The sequence below is a fragment of the Erinaceus europaeus genome, chromosome 19 (assembly GCF_950295315.1).
Source record: "Erinaceus europaeus chromosome 19, mEriEur2.1, whole genome shotgun sequence".
NCBI lineage: Eukaryota > Metazoa > Chordata > Mammalia > Eulipotyphla > Erinaceidae > Erinaceus > Erinaceus europaeus.
In genome coordinates, this window is record NC_080180.1 from 62,101,351 (window position 1) to 62,127,759 (window position 26,409).

The 26,409-nt window shown below is 40.3% G+C and overlaps 1 long non-coding RNA gene across 1 annotated transcript in view; it reads left to right on the forward strand.

Moving 5' to 3' along the window:
• Window positions 1–24,526, forward strand: part of LOC132534764 (uncharacterized) — a 64,940-nt gene extending 40,414 nt beyond the window's left edge. The window contains exon 3 of the long non-coding RNA XR_009546477.1: window positions 23,937–24,526. This is a non-coding gene — a long non-coding RNA (uncharacterized LOC132534764). The remainder of the gene's footprint in view (window positions 1–23,936) is intronic.
• The last annotated feature ends 1,883 nt before the right edge of the window (window positions 24,527–26,409 follow it).

Sequence of the window (26,409 nt, forward strand, 5' to 3'; positions counted from 1 at the left end):
TCGAACCGGGATCCTTATGCCGGTCCTTGTGCTTTGCGCCACCTGCGCTTAACCCGCTGCGCTACAGCCCGACTCCCCTAAGTCACCATTTTTAATAGCTGAGTAGTATTCCATTGTATATGTAGACCATAACTTGCTCAGCCACTCATCTGTTGTTGGACACCTGGGTTGCTTCCGGGTTTTGGCTACTACAAATTGTGCTTCTATGAACATAGGTGTACACAAAACTTTCTGGATGGGTGTGTTTGGTTCCTTAGGATATATCCCCAGGAGAGAGTTGCAGGGCCATAGGATAAGTCTACTTGGAGCCTTCTGAGAGTTCTCCAGGCTGCTTTCCACAGAGGTTGGTCATATTGACATTCCCACCAGCAGTGCAGGAGGGTCCGTTGTCCCCACAACCTCTTCAGTGTTTGTTGCTGCTATCTTTTCTGATATGTGACATTCTCTCAGGAGTGAAGTGGTATCTTGTTGTTGTCTTTATTTAACATTTCTCTGACAATCATTGACTTGGAGCTTTTTTTTTTTTTCATATGTTTATTGGCCTTCTGGATCTCTTCTCTGGTGAATATTCTGTTCATATCAAAAGGAGGATTTTAACTAGGAACTGTCTCATGCTCTGAGTCCCATCCACCCTACCTCCCACTTTTGCTGTCAGGAACTGGGACAGGCAAATGTTTGTGCCACCCTTGAAATAAAGAGGGGACATCTTCTAGGGGACCAAGAGTAGGGCTGGATCTGTGTTCCCCAGGACTCTCTAAGAGACAAGCTCAGAGGTCACAAACACAGGAGGGAAGACATGAAACCTGCTTGGGAAGGTGATACACATTGCAAGATTTTGCTACAGAAATAAAAAAAAAAGATGAGTATACATCTCTGAGTGGGTTTACTCTTGAAAGTCATCTTCAAAAGTATCATCTTTAGTTGAAAAACAAGATCATTAAAGAAAACACAAGTAGAACCTGAACTGGGATCGGCGTATTGCACCAAAGTAAAAGACTCTGGAGTGGTGCGGGGGGGGGGGGGGGGGGTTGCAGAGTACAGGTCCAGAAAGTATGACAGAGGACCTAGTGGGGGTTGTATTCTTATATGGAAAACTGGGAAATTTGATTGTATTTACTGTCAAATGTAAAACATTAATTCCCCAATAAAGAAATTTTTAAAAAGTATCATCTTTGAGCAGATTAAAGACAGCCCACCAGAAGGGTCAAAATACATTATGCAGAGCTGGTCAAATTCCCACAAGCCCAACGCAAAGGCAGGGAATGGCCAATGGCCACCCACAAGGAAACTTTAGACCAGAGGGACCAGGCAGGGGCACACCCATTTGAGCGCACACCTGCCCCTGTCCTCACCTGCAGGGGTGAAGATTTGCAAGTGGTGAAGCAGTGCTGCAGGTGTTTCTCCACTTCCCTCCATCTCTATCTCCTCTTTGCCTCTCAATTTCTCTCTGCCTCTAGTAAATAGATAAAAAATAAGTTTTTAAAAAGAAAAATATGCATATATGTTACATATATAAAGGAAGCTGTAGACCGAATGTCCCCAGGCCAGAGGATCTGTGAAGACACATTGCCTGTCCAGGGCAGAGTCGCTTCATGTTGTTACTTCCGTTCCTCAGTTTATGCAGACACAGCAGGTGGAATGGCTCAAGGAGAGGGGGCCTAGCTCTTTATGATGCTGTGCAGAAACTGGCTTCAGTTCTGCTTCCTTTTGCACAGCAGACCTCCACGTCAAAATATACTAATGGAGAGCTCACTTATGTTAGTTTGGGTGAGGCACAGGTGATTTTGAAGTGTAGAAATGGCCACTGTTGTTACATCACAGTGAAGTTAAGCACTTTTCTTTTTTTTTTTTTTAGAACTTTAAACAAAATTTTGTAAAATATTTATTTTCCCTTTTGTTGCCCTTATTGTTTTATTGTTGTAGTTATTATTGTTATTGATGTCGTTGTAGTTGGATAAGACAGAGACAAATGGAGAGAGATGGGGAAGATAGAGAGGGGGAGAGAAAGACAGATACCTGCAGACCTCCTTCACCGCCTGTGAAGCGACTCCCCTGCAGGTGGGAAGCCGGATGCCTTGGGCTTGAACCAGGATCCTTATGCTGGTCTTGGCGATTTGCGCCATGTGCACTTAACCCGCTGAGCTACCGCCCTACTCCCCAGTTAAGTACTTTTCAATGCATTCTCTTATGAAAATTTGTAAAGGTCAAGCCCCAGATTTAAAAATAGGAAGAGCAGGGGTGGGGGTGGCAGAAGATGGCACAGCCAGGAGAGTGAGCATGCGGCAGTACAAAAGGACTCGGGTCCGAGCCCCTGGTAGTGCAGTAGTACTGTAGATGTCTCTGTCCTCCTCTCCTCTCAACTTCTGTCTCTATCCCAAATAAATAAATATATAAATAAAGAAAAGAAAAAATAATTAAAAAGAAGAAGGGCAATAGGTACCAGACAAAGGACTAAAACAACGAGATCTATCTCCTTTTCAAGTGCTCTGATAATCCATTTTCTCTTCTAGAAGTATTTATTTATTTTTGGATAGAGACAGAGAGAAATTGAGAGGGGAGGAGGAGATGGAGAGGGAGAGAGACATCTATAACACTGCTTCACTGCTTATAATAAGCTTTCCCCCTGCAAGTGAGGGCCAGGGGGTTGAACCTGGGTCCCTGTGCACTGTGAAATGCTCTCTACTAGGCTTGCTACCTCCCGGCTCTTTCATTTGCTCTTTATGGTTATCTTAGCACAAACATTGAATCAAGAGGAACATACCGGTCTGATTAGTTACTAACTTTTGCTCTCATTTGAATTATACAAAGTGTCATATACAAGTTGATAGAACAAGGCTCATATTCTCAATGGTGTATTTCCCTTTCAATTTCTTCTAAACAGAAAACAATCATGGGCCCAGGGAGATATCTCACCTGGTAGAGAAATGTACCCTGTAGTGCTCATGACTCATGTTCAAGCCATAACACTACCTAGAAGTGATCACAGTAAGCTGATCAGGACAGAAGAAATCACACATGCACAAAGCTCCAACACTGCAAAAAAAAAAATTTTTTTTTTATAAAACTCGTTTTTGAAATACGTAGTTTTAGATTGACTATTTTTTACTGGAAATTGTTCAAAGCAAAGAGAGTCAGACCATACCCTCCAATGTACTAAAGTATTAAAGCATGAGAGCAGAATAGAGATACAAAGTATAAAAGCTGAGGACCAGCCTGTCATTTTCCCCTGCAGAATGATAACATGCTTACATTCATTCAGACATAAGCTATGTAAACAGATGTTTGACACGGAAAAGGAATCCCTGAATTGTTGAATTGTTCTGGTACTACTGGGCTCAAGCAGACACTTGAGGGCTTAGAGGGAATATAGAGAGACCAACAAATCCAGCCGCTCTTTGAGCTCAACCAAATTCAACAGGCACAGCTTTATGCCTTTGCCCTTGAGACAGCTTGAATTCAATAGCTATTTGCAGAGTTATGTGCGGGCGAGACACAAATGAATGTGCTATGTAAAGCAGGGTTTCGGATCACATATTGGTCTTGCAGACATTTATTTCAGTTTTTACAAGGCTTTATTTCTTCCTGACGTGTTGTTTTAGCTCGTTAAGAAGAATATGGCCCTCTAAAAATATGATCAACTTTCTTCTCCATAAGGACAACATAAACATTGTTAACCTAGACTGTCACATTCTTTGGAAAGTAATATTGACCAAAAGAGGATATTGTATCCACAGCCCTGATCCTTTCTCTGCTTAATGCCCCCCCCCCCTCCAACTGGCCAGTGATCGGAGGTGTTGCTGTAATTCCAGCCCTTACCGCAAGCATTCCCCAAGGGATGAGGTAATTGTAATTGCATGTGTCACAGGGGAAGAAAAAGTGTTTCCATTTCTTCTTATAGGACACCCCCCCCCCAACATGGACTTTATACTTTGAAAGAAATTTGGGTGTAAGTTGTAGTCCAAACACACAAAATTGTGAAAATGCAGCTTTGAACAACATTCAGGCACTGTATTAGCAGATTTTTTTTTTCTCTAGAGAATGTAAAATAACCAATGTCACTGCAATTGTCACACTTCCTTGGTAGATTACAAGCGGGGGGGGGGGGTGTTCTACTACCATTCTGTGGTTCTTTTGTCTTTCATCTGGGGCTGAAGAATGAAATCAATCTTGAAGCCAGACACTCACACTGTTCCCCAGAGGGGTAATATTTGCTCGTGTGTGTGTGCGTGTGCGTGTGCGTGTGCGTGTGCGTGTGCGTGTGCGTGTGTGTGTGTGTGAGAGAGAGAGAGAGAGAGAGAGAGAGAGTAAATTCACTGCTCTCCCTGGATGACATTTTCATTCAGATAATGAGAGAGTGGGAGGGACCCCACAGCACTAAAGCATAACATGACCTGTGCCCTACCCAGTGAGCAATCTCTCTGCATGTGGAATAACATTTCTTCAATAAATGTCCCTTTCTCAACTGGAGGTGACGATCCTTAGAGAAAGAAGCAAAGAGATGAAAGACAGCTTCCAGATGGCTTCACTCACATGTAGTGGGATCCAAAGATCTGATTTACCTGACCTTGCCAAAAGAAAAAAAAATCCAAACAAAGCAGAAGCAAGTGAACTGCAAGACTTGTGAGAAGTCTGGTGGTTCTCTTTGGGTGGAGAGAGGGTGGCGGCACAGGGCTTTGGTGGTAAGTGTGGTATGGTACTGCACACTATAGTCTTACGATCTTGTAAAATATGATAAATAACACATAAAAGTTTAAAAAAGAAAAAAAAACTTCCTCTCTCTGCATCTCTGTCTTACCTGACTTCGGTTGTCTCAGTCATTTGTGTAAATTTTTTTTTTTTTTTTTTTGGTGGTCAAGGCTTTAGATAGAACTTTATACCTATATAATTACAATCCTCTGATGGTCCTGGAAGACTGATTTTTTTTGCCTGCTATTAATTTTACTGTTAAATGGAGAGAAAGAATATCAGAAGGAGGAGACAGCAGGACACTGATCCTTCCTAAAGGTTCCCATGTGCATGATGCTCTAAGTAGCGGCTGGGGGGCTAGAACCCAGATCCTCAAGCACGGTGAGGTCTGTACTTTACCAGGTAAACTATCTCCTGGCCCCTGCAAAGTCTCTACAACTGTTAAAGTGGGAAGAATTGCCTTAACTCTTCATACTGCCTTTTTGAGAAGTTTCAATATACCTGATGCTCCTCTAATGTCTGTCTCCTCTGGGAAGTCGAGCTTTGCTATCTCCATTTGTCAACTTTTGTTTATTAAATAATATTTTTATTAGTGACTTAATAATGATTGTGGTATAAGAGGGTACAATTCCCACCACCAGAGCTACATGTCCCATCCCCTCCACTGGAAGCTTCCCTATTCTGTATCCCTCTGGGAGTATGGATCAAAGATCTTTATGGAGTGCAGAAAGTAGGAGTTCTGGCTTCTATAATTAGTTATCTGCTGGACATGAGCATTGACAGGTGGATCCATACCCCCAGCCTGTTTCTATCTTTCACTAGTGGGGCAGGGCTCTGTAGAGGTGTGATTCTAGGACACATAGGTAAGGTCATTTGCTGAGGGAAGTCAGGTTGACATCATGGTAGCGCCTGTAATTACGTGGTAGAAAAGCTTTAAGATATAAAGCAGAACAATTTGTTGCACAGGATCTTGGGCTGAATATGGGCCCTGGATCAGATCAATGGGGTTTACTACTTTTTCCATAATTGGGAACTACTCTGTTCCCTGATCCAGATTTCTGGTGCTAGTTCCAACTTTGACACCATCTCCCCAGACAATACCTTTAGCCCACCTGCATGTTCGCTGTTGGGCTCAGGCAAAAATTAGTAAAGTCATGGAACTCTTGGAATATACCTAAAATAGACTTTCTAACTTTTTCCAAAATGGAGACCTCAAATCTCACCTGCTATTGTCTTACCTTTAGATTCCTGGTTATTAAACAATTTTCTTTGCTTTATCTCTTGATGCTTTTTCAGCCACCAAGTTGCAGATGCTACCATGGCACCAACCTGACTTCCCTGAGAAGATGGCTTCACCAATGTATCTTAGACTCCACCTCTTCAGAGCCCTGCCCCACTAGGGAAAGACAGAGACAGGCTCAGAGCGTGGGTAGACCTGCTAATGCTCACGTTCAGTGGGGACGCAATGACAGAAGCCAGACCGTCCACCTTCTGCACCCCATAATGATCCTGGGTCCATGCTCTCAGAGTGATAAAGAACAGGAAAGCTTGGAGGGGATGGGATATGGAACTCTAGTGGTGGGAATTATGTGTGATTTTACCCATCATTTTACTCATCCTGTGATCTTGTTGATCATTATTAAGTCAATAAAAAAATTTAAAAAATAGTCAGGAACCTAAAGGTAGAAGTATAGCCAATGAAATTAGAATTTTCATATTGGAAGGGGCTAGGAAATCTATTTTAGGTACATTCCAAGGGGCCCATGACTTTACTAATATTTGACTAAGTCCAATAGCTAAAATGCACATGGGCTAGGAGTCTTATTTAGGAAGATAGTTGCAGAGTTGAGGATAGGACTAGAAAGCTAGATAAAGGCAGAGTGAAGCCTCCAAATACAAGAAAAGTATATAACACCATCAACTGGAAAGCCCATAGATCAGACCCAGGGTCCATGTTTTTCATATTTAGCACAGGAGCCTGTGTGACCTCTGCATCCCTGTCACTCTGAGCTCATACTCCATGGTCACAGCTGGAACATTCTAGGCTGTACTCATCTCAGGACCCGTCTTCCTGGAGTGGCAGAGTATGCTGACCCAGCCTCCTTCTGGAAAGTGGAGCAATTTCTACCACTGTTGGTCTATATTGAGGGCAAAATCCTATAGAGGCCCACAAGAGGGTTTATGGTGTTGTTCCTGATGGAGATGACCAGTGATGGTGAAAATAGGGATCTGTTAGAGGGCTAGGCTCATAATATCTATATGGAATCCAAAGATTTCCTGACTAGGGCCCTAGATGATGGGGTGGCCTGGTAGTGACCAAAAGGACCATCATAGAAGGGTGCTGGTCTCTTGCCCTTATCCAGCTCTTATAGACCTTACTCTATCTGACACAGTTAGACTTAGAGTGATTGAGGGAAGTGAAATAGGGAGTAGGTGAGGAGGGTATCTAGTTCTAAGTAGAAAATATTTGTAAATACCTTATGGTGTCTTTTTCAGGTCTTTCTACTGGCTTGCTGCACTTGTTGAGTCACTGCAGACTATTGAACACTTTTACTTCAAGATCTTTATTCCCCCCCCCCAACTTATGGATACATGCACACATAGGCCCTATCTCATTGACTCTGGTCTAAATCTAGGTTCTGTAACTTTATTAGGAACTCAGCTAATTAAGAATAATGAACCAACCTTCTTTGACGCATCTTGTATAAAACTAGAAGGAATTATGTTAAGTGAGATAAGTCAAAGAGAGAAAGATGAGTATGGGATGATCCCACTCAAACAGAAGTTGAGAAAGGGGGAGCCAGGCGGTAGCGCAGCGGGTTAAGCACACATGGCACAAAGCACAAGAACTGGAATAAGGATCCCAGTTCAAGCCCCGGGCTCCCCACCTGCAAGGGCGTCGCTTCACAGGCGGTGAAGCAGGTCTGCAGGTGTCTCCTCTCTCCATTTCTCTTTCCTATCCAATTATGATGACACTAATAACAACAATAACTACTACAACAATAAAAAGACAACAAGGGCAACAAAAGGGAAAATAAATAAAAATTTTTTAAAAAAGAAGTTCTAAAAAAATTTTTAAAAAGAAAGTTGAGAAAGAAGAACAGAAAAGGAAACACAAGCAGAATTTGACTGAGTTTGGAGTAAAGCACCAAAGGAAAAAAGAAAAAGAAAGAAAGAATGAAAGAAAGAAAGAAAGAAAGAAAGAAAGAAAGAAAGAAAGAAAGAAAGAAAGAAAGAAAGAAAGAAAAAGCCTTGGGGAAGGGTACAATTTCAGCTCCATGGTAGTGAGGTGGGGGTAAGGGCACAGACATTTGGTGGCTGGAATGGTGTTAATATATTCTCCTACTAACCTATAGTCTTATAGGTCACTATTTAATCAATATGAGAGGGAAAATAGACGGATGTCTTGAGCTTTTTACTGCATAGATTTCAGCTCTGAGCATACACTCCTTCAATCTCAACACTTAAGGTTTCAGATTAGTGACCTGATTGAATTTTAACATTGGGTTTAAATTGTTAATGCATTTCTAATAATAGGTTTTTTGAAATATTAAATCACATATAATTTAGACCAAGGAGGCCAGATATAACTGGTCTTTTCAGCATACAAGATAAAGTTATTTGTAATAGCATTAAATGACGCAAGTCAGGCCTTATATAATACAGCAAATGTTAACCATGGGATTTTCAAAGCAAATCAAGTTCCCAAATACCTTTGCTATAAGAATAATTATATATTGTCAACCTTTATTTCAGGGTGATTACTTAACTCCTGCTGGTTTTGGGGTCAGTGCAAGGCTCTCATCCACCTGGCCAAGACTGTCTAAGGTGATGAGCCACTTAAAGCACTTCTGAGTGGTTTTTTAGGTCAGCATCATTCTTGTTCAAGTACCAAGATTGCAGACTTTCCAGCCCTCAGCTGTCATATTTTTTTCTGACAGTGAATAACTCATTCCATTAACCTCTTCCTTCATACTTCTAATTCTTTTGGGACTCAAATACCCAAATGTTTGTTGCTTCTGTCAATAATAGTTCTAGTATCCAATTACTGAGTAAGTCATTCAGAGAGGCTGGGCAGGATTAGAAGCAGGTGCAGTAGGGGGTGTTCCAACTTGTCTGGCAATCGTCCTCAAGATGGAAATGACGTCATGCTTCCAGGCACCGGTGGGAGATATTTCTCCTTCTTGTCCTCACTTCCCTTGTTCATACTCTAGGAAATATAAGTACTATGCATAATTACCCACCTTATTAATTACCTGACATTGTAAATCTAAGATTCTGTATGCAGATTGGCAGGAAAGAAAATAGCAGAGCTGGGTGGTGGCACACCCACTAGAGCAAACACCTTATCGTGCACAAGGACCCAGGTTCAAGCCCCTGGCCTCCATCTATAAGGGGAAAGCTTCACAAGTGTTGAAGCAGTGCTGTGGGTGTTTTTCTCACTCTGTCTCTAACTCTCCCTTGTCTTTAAATTTCTCTCTGTCTCTGTCCAAAATAATAAATTTGAATAATATATTTTTTAAAAGAAAGGAAATTATAAATGTATTTATTTTCCCCTTTTGAAACTTTTTTTATTATTATGTTTATACACATTGTGGTTTATTATTCTAAATGCTGACCAATATAATCTTTACCCGTGATATTCTTGTTTTGCAAATCTGAAAATGTGTGAAAATTAATTTTTAAGGAAATATTTCCCATTTAGGGGGGCAGGTTGCAGCCCTAAAGCTTAACTTAAAAAAATGTTTATGTCCACTTTTAGGGCCAGTGAGGTAGCTCACCCTGGAAGGGGTCTGCTTTTACTTATGCCTAACCTGGGGGTCCCACTTAGCTCTCAGTGTTGTAATGCATTCCCATCCTCTCTGTCTCTCTATCTCTGTCCTGCCTGTCTCTTGGTCTCTGTCTCTCTCTTCCTGAAAAAGGTAGGCCAGGACACGTGAAGACTCAGACAAAAATGATAATAGGAATAGGAAGAATAATAAGAATAATAATAAATGATAATATTACATCTTTAATACTTGCAATGTATATTTAGATTCATCTTACCAAAGGGCAGATACAGAAGTGCCATGAGACCCTTCAGTATCAAAACATAAGCTGCAAACACTTAAAGCCAAAGATGATGTCGTATTTCTGAAATCTTCAGAGTTCTGCCAGGTATCTTTGATTATCAGAGAAGAGAGGGAGCCCCGGGAACAGTGAGGGGCCACGCACTGCCTCTGTGGTAAGAGCCTGGCTCTGAGAAGTCCAGATGTGATGGTGATGGACACAGTCCTTGTTGAGACCCAGTATCCTGTGATCACACACATGTGGAAAAAAGGCTCAACATGTGGTTTTTGTGTCCTGCCACACACCTCTTCCTCCCATCATATGTCATGAATGGGATTAGGGCTGGAGGGGTTGGGGGCTGGGGGGCTGTGCTAAAGGTGGGAGAGACCAAAGGGGGTGTCAGGAGCAGGCATGCACAGGCCTCTCTGGGTGAGAGCGGCCCATCAGTATCCCATTTAGTCCCCGGTGACAGGGCTGGGGCCTTTGATCCTCTGTGTCTCATGTGTTCCTGGGCTGCTCTGACACCTGGCCCCTTTGGGTCAGATCTGAAAATGCAGCTCACTGCCTTCCTCCCCTCAGCTGCCATATGGCTTTGTGGAAACTGACCTAAAAGAAGCAGGAGAGGCGGGAAATAAAACGACCAGCAGATTAAATTGATTTATTTTCTGCATTAAGAGCTGGGGGTGGAGTCCTTCCAGAAACAGAAAACCCTACTCTGAGCAGGAGTCCAGGCTGCTCATATGACAGCTCTTGTGTACTTAAAAAAAAAGTTTTAATAACATGTGGCAGAAAATAGAAGGCCCATTGTTTTGCCTAACTACTGTATCCAATTTGAATGAAACAGAAATTTCAAGCTTAAGTAAACTGCCCAGTTTGCTAGTGCACTTGAAGTTTTCCTTGGACAAGATCCTTCAGAACTTTAAAGTATAGGTTGAACACCAGCCTTCTGGAAGTTTATCCAACTCTAAAACTTTGGCAAATAATTCTAGGCTGTAAATCACTCTCTCCTCATATTTTCACATTAAAGCTTCTTAATTTAGGCAGTTCCAGAATGCTTCTAAATTGCTTTAAAAGCCTGGTAAGACTATATCTGAATTTTGGCTTTAGAAATAACACTTTGTCAGGCTGTAAAGCTCTGACAAGAATGCTGAAAAGCAAACTGATGAAGGAAATATGTCTGAAAAGACAATTAGAGCCCTGAATCACATCTTATCAGTTGAAACATTTTAATTTAAAGACAAGGGTTTCTGAGCTCTAAAATATTCTCCATAGAATATCTTTTTTTCATGCGGCTAGTTAAATGTAAGTAAAACTAAGGACACAAGTATATGAAAGTGAAAAAGATTTTGTTGAAATTTTGCCTTTGTTTTCTATTTCTTTCACTTTTTTGATCAAGACAGAGAGAGAGGGAGGGAGGAAGAGAGAGAGATAGAGAAAAAGAGAGAAGAGAGAGAGAGAGAGAGAGAGAGAGAGGGAGAGAGAGAACATGCCCAAAGCTTCCTACAGTGTAGTGGGGCCCAGACTCAAACCTGGGTAGCAAAATAACACACGATCCAAGCGAGCTATTTCACCAGCCCACGGGCTTATTTTATTAATTTGGTTCTCATATGGGGTATTTTCTTCTTCTTCTTTTTCTTTATTTTAACATTATTTTTACCAGAGCACTGCTCAGCTCTAGTTTATGGTAATACAGGGGATTAAACCTGGGACTTTGGAGCCTCAGGCATGAGAGTTTCTTTGCATAACCATTATGCTATCTATCCCCACCCATGGGATATTTTCTAAGAGGCTCTTGTGTGTGTGTGTATATATATATATATATATATATATATATAAGATTTTTGAACCTCCACTTTAAGTATAGGCTTGAAATGTGTTAAGTCTAACTGAGTTCATGGGAGAAAGTAATATGTAATACCTAGGGTGCTTCTTACTTAATTTATTAAGAACAAAATCAAAAGTCATAATAATAATAATAATGAAACTTTCCAAGTAAAAGAAAAAGCGAAGAGTTCATACTGCATGGAGCTGGACTTGTGCAGTTATCTTGGTCAGTGTTACAAACTAGTGAATTTTCTGTTACTACCTCAGGGTTTTCTGCAATCATGTGAAGGAACATAGCCTTGTATTTAAGAGAAGTCTTGCTAGAAAACATAGAAGTTAGACAGATTAAACATGGTTTCTCTGAAAGATTTTTAGATATCTAGAATAAAGTGCTTCAGGCTGCCAAGAAAGAGCCTCATCTGTGTGATGCCCTGGGTTCAAGCCCCAGCACCACACAGAAGAACCACGATTTAAGGGAAGCTCCACTAACGGTAGAATGGTCTCTCCATTGCTCCGTCTTTTTCTTTTACAGAGAGAAAGATGTATATGGAAGTATGCATATACATGTTCATATACTAGATAAACTTTTGACAACAGTATACTTACTGTTGCTTCAAGAGCGTCTGTATTCTTCTTCCTGTGTGTCTTTTAAGACTCTCTTGGCATTTTGTAGAAATCATTTGCATTATTTCTAACAGTATTTCGTTTTAAAATTAAATTATTCATGAGAAAGGAAATCGAGGAGACAGAGCATCATGGTCTGGGTTCCGGTAGGTTTGGAATAGAGTATCAATGAGCATCAATGAGCATGGGACTATGAGCAAGGGGAGTTCTGTACTTTTGAATGGATTTGACAGTATTTACAGATCTAAAAGGCTTAGCTAAGATGTCTACTAACATGCTACACACACACACACACCACCACCACCACCACCACCACCACCACCACCACCACCACCACCACCACCACCACCACCATCCTTTTAACAATTCAGGTACCGATATAAATATTTAGAAGAGAAGTGTTTTGAAAAGGAAACTAAGCACAAATGAAACCGTCTCCCCTGATGTTTCTGCCTAAAGTCAGATTGATTTTTATTAAGACCACATGGCATGCAACCCTGTGGCTGGGAGACATGAAATCTGAGAAGGGGCTGGACCACTTGAAGGAAAAATACAGGGGTGGTCTTGAAAAGAGAATCACTCTCAGAAATCATACATATATTTGAAAGAATCTTCAGGTTTGAAAAAGCTAATTCCTATTCACAGTTCTTTGTGCCTCTGGTTTTTGTCGACATTACTCTGTGGTCCCGTCCTGTCAGTGTACTGAGTCCTGAGCTGTGTCCCCCAGAACCACAAAGAAGTAAGAGTTTTTCTGAAGCAAGAGTCTGGGAATACAGCCTCCTGCAGAGGGGAGGATGTTTAATGCTCCCGGTCTGGTCTCCAAGCTCAGCGACTCTGACTGTGTTTGTCCAGCCCTTCATGCGGTCTTCCCGGAGCTGCTTCTCACATCACTGCATCGTCTGTGGACAATGGGCTGTGTCTGTATGAGTCAGAACGTCTTCACTGTTGCATGGTGCTTTTTGAGCTTTTGTGACTTTTCTGCTTATTCTCCACTGTGGCCAGAAAAGGAAAGAAGACAATGCGTGTTTCCACAGCTCAAATGTGAATATTTCCTCTTGTGCCAGTCCTCCTCTGTTCTTGAGAATTTCTGGAGTTTTGAAACTCTGTTTCCATTTTACAGCGATATAATCTTTCTGGCTTACTTATTTCACTATGCTTTTTGTCCCCCTGAATATTATTTTAAAAATCTAGTTTTCAGTGGAACCATTATGACGGAAATAACTCCCATATGAAAATTTGTAATTATCTGTGGAAGATTTTAAAAGTTTTAGAAAAATATCTGGTTTTGCATATCTTGGTTTTTGAGTTTATATTTGACTATCTGGTGACCATTTTGAAACCATTTAGTGCTTCTTCTCTTCATCTATATCATTTGTTTCCAAAAGCATTTGATTTCCATCACCACAAATCTCTATATTGATATTATCATAGATAAGATGACCCTAAGAAATATTGATTAATCTTCTGTTTGCCAGAACACTCCTTAATAGCATCCTTCATTTAGGGTTAAAAAGAGAGAGAGTGTGTGTGTGTGTGTTAAGGAAAGTTGGTGCATGAGGGGGTATTGACTTCAAGGACGCTGCAGCATGTTGACCTGTTCTGACTGTCTCCATGAGGACATGTGAGCTCCTTCATATTCGGGAAGCAGAAGCTGAGTCTTAGCAGAGAACTGGCATGATACACAGTTGCTTTCCAAAACAAGCTAGACATTGAGTGTCACTGTAGAACTGGAGATTTATCAGTGGAGTCTAAGCTTCACCTTCACTGCATTGAGTACAGCATGTGCTACCATGAATCATCTCTGAAAGCTAGGAAAATAACAACAGAACTATTTGGGGAAAAAATCCAGATAGTAAGAGTCACTTTCTTTATTTCTCATCTCTCCATGGGAATATTGTATTAGAAAAGGTAAATATTTGTAGTAGGTCAGTATTTAATTCAGAGGAATCACATGTGATTAAAAAAAAAAACATTCTGGAAAGAGGAAAACTACTCAAGGGGGTGGGGCGGTGGCACACTGGATAAGCGCACATACATAGTATGGCGAACCATTCAAGGATCCTGGTTCGAACTCCCAGCTCCCCACCTATGGCAGGAAGCTTCACAAGCTCTGAAAGCAGGGCTGTAGGTGTCTATCTTTCATTCCCCCTCTTACTCTCCTCTCCCCTCTCACATTCTGTCCTATCCAATAAAATGAAAAAATGGCCACCAGGAGCACAGGCACTCAGCCCCATCAATAAACACTGGAGGCAAAAAAAAAAAAAAAAAAGAAAGAAAAAAAAAAGAAAGGAAGGAAGGAAAGGAGAAAGAAAGAAAGAGAGAGAGAGAGAGAGAGAGAGAGAGAGAGAGAGAGAGAAGAAGCGTACTCAGAATTGAGAGGCAGTGGTCCTTCCCAGAATCCTCCAGGAGGAACTAGCTGCACTATAAGGTTCGGACAAGTTTAAGGAGGTCACCTGCAATTGTAGCCACATGCAACTGAGATGAACTTTGCTATTAGAACTCTTGTCTCCAATTATACCTGTGAAACAGGAAACAATTAAACAATTAATTAGTTTTCATTTTCATAAAACTACTTAGTAATAATGTAAATTTGAGCATGCAAATCCTTTCTGAGCCTGAAATCCTACCTCTGTTTAATGGGGTTAGTGTATAAGCTGATAGGGCAGCTGCAATATTTTAGAATAATTCCACACATTCTAAAACATATTTATGTGATATATTAGGCATTTTTAGTGATAAAATATAGTCGATATAAACATATTTCCTATTTGTGAGTATGAGACTTCAGTCTGCCAGGAATTGTGCTAAATGTTCCATCCCTGGGAACTCATCTAATATTTTTGTTAGCCCCTGAGGCAAACTTAAATGAAGTAATTATCCCCATTTTCAGTATGCTGAGTTTTAGGCTTATAGATACTACTTTGACTGCAATGGTACACAATTGAAGGTAAAATTAGGATTCTCTGACCCAAGAGTTACCAACAATTAGAGTAAATGCTTTCCATATCAACATCCATCTTTATCTGTTAACTATAAACTCAATTACCACACTGGCATGGTTTTAGTAGTGATATAAAATAATATGCTTTACAAATTTTTGCTGGTTCATTCTAAATCAGATATGGGCTTTGCATTCCTCTACTTACTGGATCACACTGGTCAACTGACATTTCAGCATCTAAATCTACTTGCCTAATAAGGAGGATGGCAAGATAAATGAGTTGATCATACAGTATTTTGGTCAACTGAGGATTTGGATTACCAAATTCTTGTCTTTCTTTGAAAGACATAAATGTAGGGGGAGGCAGATAACATAATGGTTATGCCAAGAGACTCTCATGACTGAGGGTCCAAAGTCCTAAATTCAATCCCCCCGTACCACCATAAACCAGAGCTCAGCAGTGCTCTATGATCTGATCAAGACAATGGCAGAATGGGATTTGAGAAGCTGCTAAATTCCTGACTCTATAGAGTTTGGAAGTCAAGATTTTGACTGAGATTTTCAGAGACTTTCTCAGAAACTTAGATCTGCTCAGAGGAGCATTAGGGACAGAGATTCCAGAAGTCCTGGAGTAGGAGAACTCAATAAAACAGCTATTGGAACCATGTGAGGGTCACAGATGCACTGCTGGAAAAGAAAGTCTTTGAAACTCCCCCCAATTTTTTTTTTTCATTTTGGCTCAGGATAGTTCTTGATGTCGAAATGTGGATTGACAACACAAATTCTTGCTCCTCAGAGTGAATTGGTAATATTGGCAGGAGATGTCCATGGTTGACCTTGAAAAGCCTTTTATTTCACTGTTTCATTAATTCCACAATTGTTTATAAATAAGGAAGAAGATAAAAATCTCATCCTCTCTCCTTTTGAGCTAATCAAGTATTAGACGTTAATCAATAAGGTTTATTGTTGATGCTCAGATTTGAAAGAAACACAGCAATTTTTTTTGTCTCCAATACACACAGACTATACAGTAAACCAAGAAATTGTATGAAAATGATATTAATTTTTTATCTCTTGATATGCTTTATATGACTAAGCTTGTTCTGTGAGAGACTATCGTTTTTTTACATTTATTTATTTATTTTTCCTTTTGTTGCCCTTGTTGTTGTTATGGCTGTCATTGTTGGATAGGTCAGAGAGAAATGGAGAGAGGAGGGGAAGACAGGGGGGGGGAGAAAGACAGACACCTGCAGATCTGCTTCACCACTTGTGAAGCGACTCCCCTGCAGGTGGGGGGGAGCTGGGCGCTCGAACCGGGATCCTTATAATGGTCCTTTTGCTTTGTGCCACCTGTGCTTAACCCGCTGAGCTACACCTGACTCCCTATGAGAGACTATCTTGCACTCATCTTCAGAAGAAGATTTCATAAACAATTTTTGACATATGTAATTTTAAAATTATATTTATTAACAGATACAGAAGAGGATTAAGAAAGATGGGAGAACTGAGGGAAAGAGAGAGACACACACACCTTCAGCACTGCCTTCCCACTCATGAAGCTTCCACACTGCTGGTGGGGACCTGAGGCTGGGGTGGAGCTTGAAGCCAGGTCCTTGCACACACCAACATGTGCACTCAACCACGTGAGCCACCACCCAGCCCCAGATTTTAATATTTAAACAAACAACTCTTTTGAATACTAAAAACAAGTTTTTGATTTTTCTTAGCTTACTTGGACATTTTTTTTAAATCCTTATTTAAATAATTTAAACATTTCATTTCTATTCTTGATTGTAGACTTAGATGATTGGTTTCTGGATTTATGAAATAGAAAGTGGTAAGGTAAAGCAAAATCTGTTATTATACTCACATAGAATTGTAAATGTGTATTAATGATATTCTAAATGATTATATTGAGATCATCCACATTTGATCGAATATGAACTTTTAATTACAAATGTTACTATTTGATTTCCATAAATGCATAAGACTTTGAAGAAAAGCAGGAGTCATATAAAGGATATGTCCTTCATCATGTAGATGCAAAATGATACGCAGTGGCTTTATGGTATTTGCATATGAGGTATCAGCAAACACAAACGTGTAACAACTAGTGCATGAGTGTTGATAGTACGTCTGAAAATTATGCTTTGGTTAATAAACTAATACCTTGGCTATTTTGGAAATGGTTTAACTGTTATGATTTTTTGTTTGTCTATTTGTCCGGATATTTGAATTTTCTGACTAATTTCTATATTGCCAGCTTTCTTTGGGAAGATACTTTTTGTATAATCCAGCTCACTAGCCTGCTACAGTATATCACAATTTGTGACAAAACAGATTCTTAATAGGTGCTTATTCTGTAATTCTCATGCTCTTAGATTATTGATCAGCTTTATAAATTTGTGAAACTTTTAGAAATATATTTTTTCTCATCTCTTAGTATAGGCAGAAAATTGGGATTTCTGGGTGAACATTACATAAGTGTAAACTTGAGTGGTGATGAAGATGTTAATCCCTAAATATAGTAAATACAATTATGATTTTTTTAGAAAGTTTTTCAAAATTTTTCAATATTTTTTATTATATTTATTTATTTATTTGATAGAGAAAGCCAGAAATTGAAGGGAAGGGAAAAGTAGAGAGAGAGAGAAAGGGACAGAGAGACACCTGCAATACTGCTTCACCACTCATGAAGTGTTTCCCCTGCAAATGAGGACTGAGGACTTGAACCCAGGTCTTTGGGAATTGTAACACATACACTCAACTCGGTGTACCACCACTGGGCCCCAGTTTTTCCAAATTGATATAGCACAGTAGAAATATGTCATTGAGGGAGTCGGGCTGTAGCGCAGCAGGTTAAGCGCAGGTGGCGCAAAGCACAAAGACAGGCATAAGGATCCCGGTTCGAGCCCCGGCTTCCCACCTGCAGGGGAGTCGCTTCACAGGTGGTGAAGCAGGTCTGCAGGTGTCTGTCTTTCTCTCCTCCTCTCTGTCTTCCCCTCCTCTCTCCATTTCTCTCTGTCCTATCCAACAACAATAACAACTACAAAAATAAAACAACAAGGGCAACAAAAGGGAATAAATAAATAAAATAAAATAAAAAGAAATATGTCATTGAATTTGACACAAAACACATATGCTTTAAGGAGACTTCATTTCATAACATGCCTATGGCCTTTGAACTGGACGTGGGCTCATTCATGAGCAGTCACTTTTTAAAGTGAATCCTGGGTAATTTGGCAGACTTGTTTGTTGTCATTGTCATCTGAAAGTATGTGCTCTCAGATCTTTCTCAACGCAATCTCAAGACGGCTTTTTGTTTGTTTAGCTTATTTATTTTTATTGGGGGAAGTTAATAGTTTACAGTACAATGGTTAGCACATGGGTATAATTTATCATCTCACCAAGACAGGTGTCTGCAAAGTACCCTCACCCAGAGATAAGGTCCATCATCAGGTACTGGGACCTGAAAGTCCTTCCTTCCTTCCTTCCTTCCTTCCTTCCTTCCTTCCTTCCTTCCTTCCTTCCTTCCTACCTTCCTTCCTTCCTTCCTTCCTTCTTCTCCCTCTCCTCCTTCCCCAGAGTACTTTGCTTTGGTGCAACTCATCAAACTCAATCCAAGTTTGACTTTATGTTTCCCCTTTCTGTTCATATTTCATAAATTCTTCCCAAGAATAAGATCATCCTATATTCATCCTTTCCGTTCTGGCTGATCTCACTTAACATGATTCCTTCAAGCTCCATCCAAGATGAGGTGAAGATAGTGACTTCATCAGTGTTAATAACTGAGTAGTATTCCTTGTGTATATAGACCACAACTTATTCAGCCTCTTATCTGCTATTGAACACTTATGTTGCTTCCAAGTTTGAGTTTTTACAAATTGTGCACCTATGCACATAGGTATACAGAGATCTCTTTAGTTTTTTTTTTTTTATTCCTTAGGATATATCCCTAGGAGAGGAATTGAAGGGTAATAAGTTAAATCCATTTGTAGCCTTCTGAGTATTCTTCGGACTGCTCTCCACAGGGGTTGGATCAATATATAAGCCCTCCAGCACTATAAAAGAGTTCATTTACCCCTGTGACCGCCAGCATTTGTTCTAACTATCCTTACTGATAATGACATTCTCACAAGAGTTAAGTGATGTCTCACTGTTGTCTTTATTTGCATTTCTCTGATCACCATCGACTTGGGGCTTTTGGATATCCTCTTTGGTGAATATCCTGTCCATATCCTCTCCTGATTTTTGATTTTTTTTTTTTTTGCTGCTGGCCATGAGCTTTTTGTCTGACGTATAGCATAGAAAGATCTCCTCCCATTCTATGAGGATTCTCTCTATTTGGGTGTTGGTTTCTTTTGCTGTGCAGAAACTTTTAAATTTGATGTAGTCTCATTGGTTTATTATTATTTTTCCCTTGAACATGGATTTGTGGCACTGAAGGTGTATTTACAATTTAGATCAAAAAGAGTTCTGCCAGTGTTTTCCTCCAAATGCTTGATGGTTTCTGGCTTAACATCCAAATCCTTGATACATATGGAGTTTAAGTGTTTGTGTGGTGAGACGAAGTGTTTCAGTTTCATTCCTTTACATATATCAACTCGCTTTTCCCAACACCACTTGTGGAAGAGACTTTCCTTTCCTCAATTAATATTTAGGGGCTCCTTGTCAAAAGTTGATGTTCAGAGGTGTGGGGGCTTACTTCTGGGCTCTCTGTTCTATTCCACGGGGCACTGTGTTTATTTTTGTTCCAATACCAGGCTGTTTTTGATTCTAGTAGCCTTAAGAAGTTCCTGGAATCTTTAAAGAATATAGTAAGGTGGCAGATTGCACAATTAATATCCAAAATTAGTGGCTTCCCTCTATCCAAATAATAAGTTAGAAGAAGGAGAAATTCAGAAACTGATCCCATTATTATAACAGTAAAAATAATAAAATGTCTAGGCCCTTTGGAATAGACCTAAAATAGACTTCTTAGCTTTTTCCAAAATGGAGGCCCCAAGTCTCATCTGCTATAGTCTTAGCTTTAGGTTCCTGATTATTAAACGATTTGCTATGATTTGTATCTTAATGCTTTTTCAGTTACCAAGTTGCAGATGCTACCATGACTCTACCTGACTTTACTGGATAGTTGACTTCACCAATGTACCGTGGACCCAAACTCTTCAGACCCCTGTCCCACTAGGGAAAGGTAGAGACAGGCTGGGGGTATGGATCAATCTGCCAATGCCCATGTCCAGCAGAATTACAGAAGCCTGACCTCTCACCTTCTTCAACCCACAGTGATCCTGAGTCCATGCTCCCAGAGGGATAAAGAACAGGAAAGCTTCTCATGGAGGGGATGGGATATGGGACTCTGGTGGTGGGAATTGTGTAGAACTGTACCTCTCTTATCCTACTGTCTTGTCAATCATTACTAAATCAATAATAATAAAAGAGAATAGAACAAAAGCTACAATGTTTACCTGGAATCAGAACGTAACTTGAATTGCCACAGCAATCCTGAGGAAAATAATCAAGACCTGTATTTTCTCACACATAAGACACAGTCTTTATTCAGTCATTATCAAATTTAAGGAAATAAATCAAATAAATTGCATGTTGTTCCTCTAAAATATTATCAAGTTTTTTGCAACAGAAGTCCTAGCTTATAGTCATACAGAAATAGCATGCCACATAAAGACAACTTTTGTGCTCCTTTCTTTAACTGTTATCACAGATATACTAGACGATTCAATTAAAGAAAACCAAATAATATACTATCATTTTTATTTAACAAACATAACTATTAAAATATTTGGAAGATAAATGAAAAATTTGTGTTTCATAATTAAAATATAAAATTAAAAATAGAATTTAGTGAACTTCCATTAGTATAAGGAAGAAAATGATACTCCTTACCAATTAAGCTTATAGCGGTTGCAATCTAATTCTGGAGGCATTTTGGAGTAAATACTGAACTCGGGCCAAGCTGAACTGATCAATGCACATTAAATAAAATCTATAGCATAAACTAGCCTTAGGATATATACAAGAGAGAACCAATTACCCTGCAAGTGCAGTGATAGAAAGAGAAGGGGGTGGGCGGTAGCACAGGGGCTTAAGCGCACATAGCACAAAACACAAGGACCGGGTTCGAGATCCCGGTTCGAGACCCCGGCTGCACCCCTGCAGGGGAGTTGCTTCACAGGCGGTGAAGCAGGTCTGCAGGTGTCTATCTTTCTCTCCCCCTCTATGTCTCCCTTCCTCTCTCCATTTTTCTCTATCCTATCCAACAACAACATCAATGGCAATAACAACAATAATAACGACAACAACAAGGGCAACAAAAACAGGAAAAAATGACCTCCAGGAGCAGTGGATTCGTAGTGCAGGCACCGAGCCACAGCAAAATAACCCTGGAGGCAAAAAAAGAAAGAAAAGAAAAAGAAAAAAAGAGAGAGAAATAGAACTGAAGATATAATTATTTCCTTGATTTGCAAGATCAAATATTTTTTTTAAATATTATCTTTATTTATTGGATAGAGACAGCCAGAAATTGAGAGTGAAGGAGGAGATAGAAATAGAGAGAGAGAGACAGCGACATCTGCAGTCCTGCTTCACCACTTGCAAAGCTTTCTCCCCTCAAACCCAGGTCCTGGAGCAGTGTAACATGTGCACTCAACCTGGTGCGCCAGCACCCAGTCCCTGCAAGATCAATTCATACAGAACTAACACTATGTCCTACAGAAGGAAGGACAGGTACTCATCTATCACTGGGGGTGATAACACCAGGTTGGGGGAGTGCCTGCGTTTGAGATGGCTCTATTGAGTGGATATCGTGGGTAGGAGCATTCTATCTGCCTACAGGCTGTAGGTAAATGATCAGCTTCATTAGCTGTGCTTTTTGGCATGGCCATCCCTGCAACCATGGGTCAGAAGGGAACAATGTTGGCAGTGAGAACAATCTAGAGATAATTTCAGGAGAGTCTCCATACTGACGTCATTACAGACAGCATGACTGTTCAGCATTCAAGGTATTTACTTCAAACTATAGGAGGGAAATAAGTCTCTTAAGTAGGTGGAAAAGGTATACCAAACATCTCCCCTCTTCCACTAACTGTTACTATAGATGCAAGAAAAACACACCTGTGAAGTCATTTTTCAAGAAAGGGGAAAGTTCTGGGAGGCAGGAAGGCAAACTCTATATACCGGTAAAAAAAGATTCATGCAAGGAAGGTGACACTTGACCTTAGAGAAGAAACCAAAGGGATGCGCATTGGCAAAATCTCACTCTCTGTGTCTGCATTCTCCCTTTGAATAAGCCTTTTTCTTTCGCTTTAGAGAACTTTAGCATATGCTAACAATTCTTAGAGAATATTAATATGTCTGTTGCTCTATTACCTTCGATTTTTGCCATTAGAATCTTATACGCCAATTTCAGTGATGCCTGGATAATCATTTTACTGCTATTTTATGATTCTCAGAGTAGTCATTTATTCACATACCCACCAATTTATTCCATAAATTACGAACCCTCTTAGTGGACAGGACAGTATGCCAGGCATCCTGGAGCCAAGAAAGCTAAAGGATCTACAGTCTCAATTTTCAATGAGCTTCCAAACAATAGAGGCACAACAGCTACAGGCAGAATATCTATAGCACGGGATGGTAAGATTGTGAAGACGAATGGCTCACTGTAAACATGTGAGATCAAGTAGGAGCTGCAGGAACGTGATATTTAAACTTTCCTTTGAAAATGGAAATAAAGTTTAACAGAGAGAGGGGGAAAAAAGAAGCCAGTCAGATGAAAGAAATGCCAAAGTGAAAACATAAAAGTGTGTAATGCATATTTGTAGGGCGTATGTGTGTGTGTAGATGAACTAAAATCTAGTTGCACCAAGAAGAAAAAAAGAGGCAGACAAAGCTGAAATGGGGTCTCTCTCCCGACCAGGATACAATGCACTTTTGTCTCAAGGCCCTGAGCTCTCACTCTGCAGTGTAGCCAACAAAGTGCTGTGAAAGTTGAGAAGACATCCAAGATAAAGCCACTTCTCTGACGTTAGAATGGAGGATGGGTCCTGTGGTGCTGGTTGTGGCTACAGGGAGAACAGGGTCTCTAAAAAAAGTCTTAGCCGGAGAAATGATGTTGAGTGAGAGTAGTTACACTGGATATAGAAAGCAGAAGAATGATGAGAGGAATAGTGTGGAAATGGGGTTGATCTGTCTCAGAGACTAGAAGGAAATAGGAGTGGTAAGGCTGAAAAGCCAAGTTTGCATGGAATACACAGGCTTGGGTTCCAATCGTGTCTGGTGTAGAATTGTAAACTAACCTTAATTGTAAGCCGAGTAGAATAAACATTTAAGTAGAGGAAAGCCAGAACATGACATAAGATTAGAAGGGTTAATTTTCAAGGTCTAAGTATCCTTTGTCAGCTGAGTGACATCAGTTATCAAAAGTCGTTTGAGCCCCGGCTCCCCACCTGCAGGGGAGTCGCTTCACAGGTGGTGAAGCAGGTCTGCAGGTGTCTGTCTTTCTCTCCCCCTCTGTCTTCCACTCCTCTCTCCATTTGTCTCTGTCCTATCCAACAATGACAACAACAATAATAACTACAACAATAAAACAACAAGGGCAACAAAAGGGAATAAATAAATAATAAAAAATACTAAAAAAAAAAAAAAAGAGGTCAAAAATCAAATAAGGTGAAACTCCAACAAAAAGTTGTGAGGTTCTAGTCTCATAAAGTTTGACCCATGAGGTCTAGGTTGCAACATGAGTTCTGTGTTTAAAAAAATGCTGTTCCAAAAAAAAAAATGCTCTTTTCCAAAGTGGGACTGCCAACATACTGGGAGTCAAGATGGCTCTATGAAGACAACATCTACACTGACTTCTCCTCAAGAAGTCTCTTCAGATCCTGCCATCTCTGAATGGAAGCAGTATTTCTAGGCCAGTAGGAGAGAAGCTACAGAGGATGGGACAAAGAAATCATGGTGGAAAATCATAACCCATTTGTGAAATGGAAAAAGGGTGCTGGAAAGGACAAAGAAGAGCCGAGTGCCATCAAGCTGCAGATGCTACTATGATTCCATTCTGAATTCTCTGAGCAGGCAGCCTCACCAACGTGTCCCGGAACCTCACCTCTCCAGAACTCCTGCCCCAATAGGGAAGAATAGAAAAAGTCCGAGGGTATGGATCGACCTGCCAATGCCCATGTCCAGCAGAGAAGCGATTACAAGAGCCAAAACTTCCACCTTCCACACACTCAAAAAAGGTTTGGCCCATCCCCCCAAGGGGAGTGGGAGAAATGTTAGGGAGGATGACCAGAGGATTCTGAGCTCCAATTCCATCAGGACCCAGAGAGAGAAGAGGAAAAAAAGAAGGGCATTTGGAAGTAGCAATAGGTGGAGTTATGACTTAGAAAGGAAGAGAAGGCAGGAGCATAGAATAAATGGGTATATATATATATGTATAGTTATTTTGTTACAGAAATAATAGCAAACTCATATCTGTGACCTTGGGAGAATCACTGCAGTTTCCATTGGAGGGGATGGGGACACAGAATTCTCATGGTGGGTGGGAAAGTTGTGGAATTGTACCCCTGTTATCTCATTAATTTTGTAAATAGATATTAAATCATTAATACAATTTAGAAATACTATCCTAAAAGTCAACCTGATCCAGAGGTTATAGATCTATGTAAGAGATGATTCATAAAGTGATTACAAAGTCGGGGTGTGTAGACTTTGCCCTCCTCCTCAGCCACTCATGGGAAGGGCAGAGATTGTGACAATTCATCCTCATCTTGGAATCCAGTCAGAAAGTAACTGTAAGCTCCAGGAAGGGACCAGAGGGCTCCTTCCCCATGTGCCATCATACTTAGAGCCCTGGTTCCTGCAGGTGGCGAGCCCAGTAGAAAGGCAGCTTTGCCGTGGGGTGTTTCCCTGCTAAAGAACACAGGACAACAACAGTTTGCAGGTCCTTTTGGAGGGAGCCCAAGACTCCTCCCCCAAACCAACTAGCAGTTCTTTTATACTTTAAAATCACAAAAGGAGATGTCTGGGTTTGGGGCTGAATAGAGCTTTAGAGAACACAGGCAGAGTAAAGAAATTAAGGAAGCAAGGAAATTAAGCAAATGATTATTCCTCATTTCATCAAATGAAGACGAAAAGAGTTACTCAAATAATCAAAATTATAGCTAACTAAAGGGGAGGGCTGAGCAGTTGGACTGGGCTTTACACTTTTTTTAATGGCCTTTAAATCACTAATTAGGAGTAAATTTAGTCATCTTCAGAAGTCAATTAAATAAATAGAGTAATTATCTACTCAATATAACATGCACTGAGTGGACACAGAACAAAACCAAAATTAAGAGTTGAGAAAGTGGGTTGTAAGAAAGTGATGACCCTGTGTACCGGTTGTTCCATGATTAAGTTTGGCATGATTTACTTTAAAATCTATTTTTTAATTATCTTTATTAATTTATTGGATAGAGACAGCCATAAGTTGAGAGGAAGGGTGAGACAGTGCGTGAGAGAGACAGAGAGACACCTGCAGCACTGCTTCACCACTTGCAAAGCTTTCCCCTTGCAGGTGGGGACTGAGGGCTTGAACCCTGGTCCTTGCTCATTGTAATATGTGCATTCAACCAGGTGTCAACCAGGTGTGCCACCACCTGGCCCTATTTTTTTTAAATCTTTATTTATATATTTTTGCTGTTGCCAGAGCTTCATGTCTGAGACTCTTCTTTTTGCTTGTTTTTCAGGAAGAGAGACAGTGAGAGAGACAGGAAGTACTATAGCAGGGAACGCTTTCCAGTGTTGGCCACAGGCTGACAAATCAGGCATTTTCCTGCCTGAGCTGTCTGGCCAGGCCAAAGCATCTATGTTTTAAGAAGCTTGTCAGTTTACTTAAGACATAATGCTTGCTTTCTAATATACTTACTATTCCACGAGAAGAGTGAAACATAACCCAGGAAAGGAAAAAAAGTCAAACAGAAGGGAGAGAACTGCCAATAATATTTACCTCTTGAACCTGAGGTGCGAATGATATTTACTGCTTGACCTTGAAATTGAAAGCACAGCTGTTTAATCAGGGTGCACTGATGGCTTTTGTGTCTGTGTATCTGCTTCTGTTTACTTAAAATATTTACACTTAAATATTTCATCTCCTGGGAAGTGACTACTTTTTGTAACTTCATACATGAGTAAATCAGCACTTTACATATTTTTACATTTCTCTTGAGTGTGTACAACTCTTAATCTAGACCGCTCATTGTAGCACAGTACCTCAGTAAAACACTAAA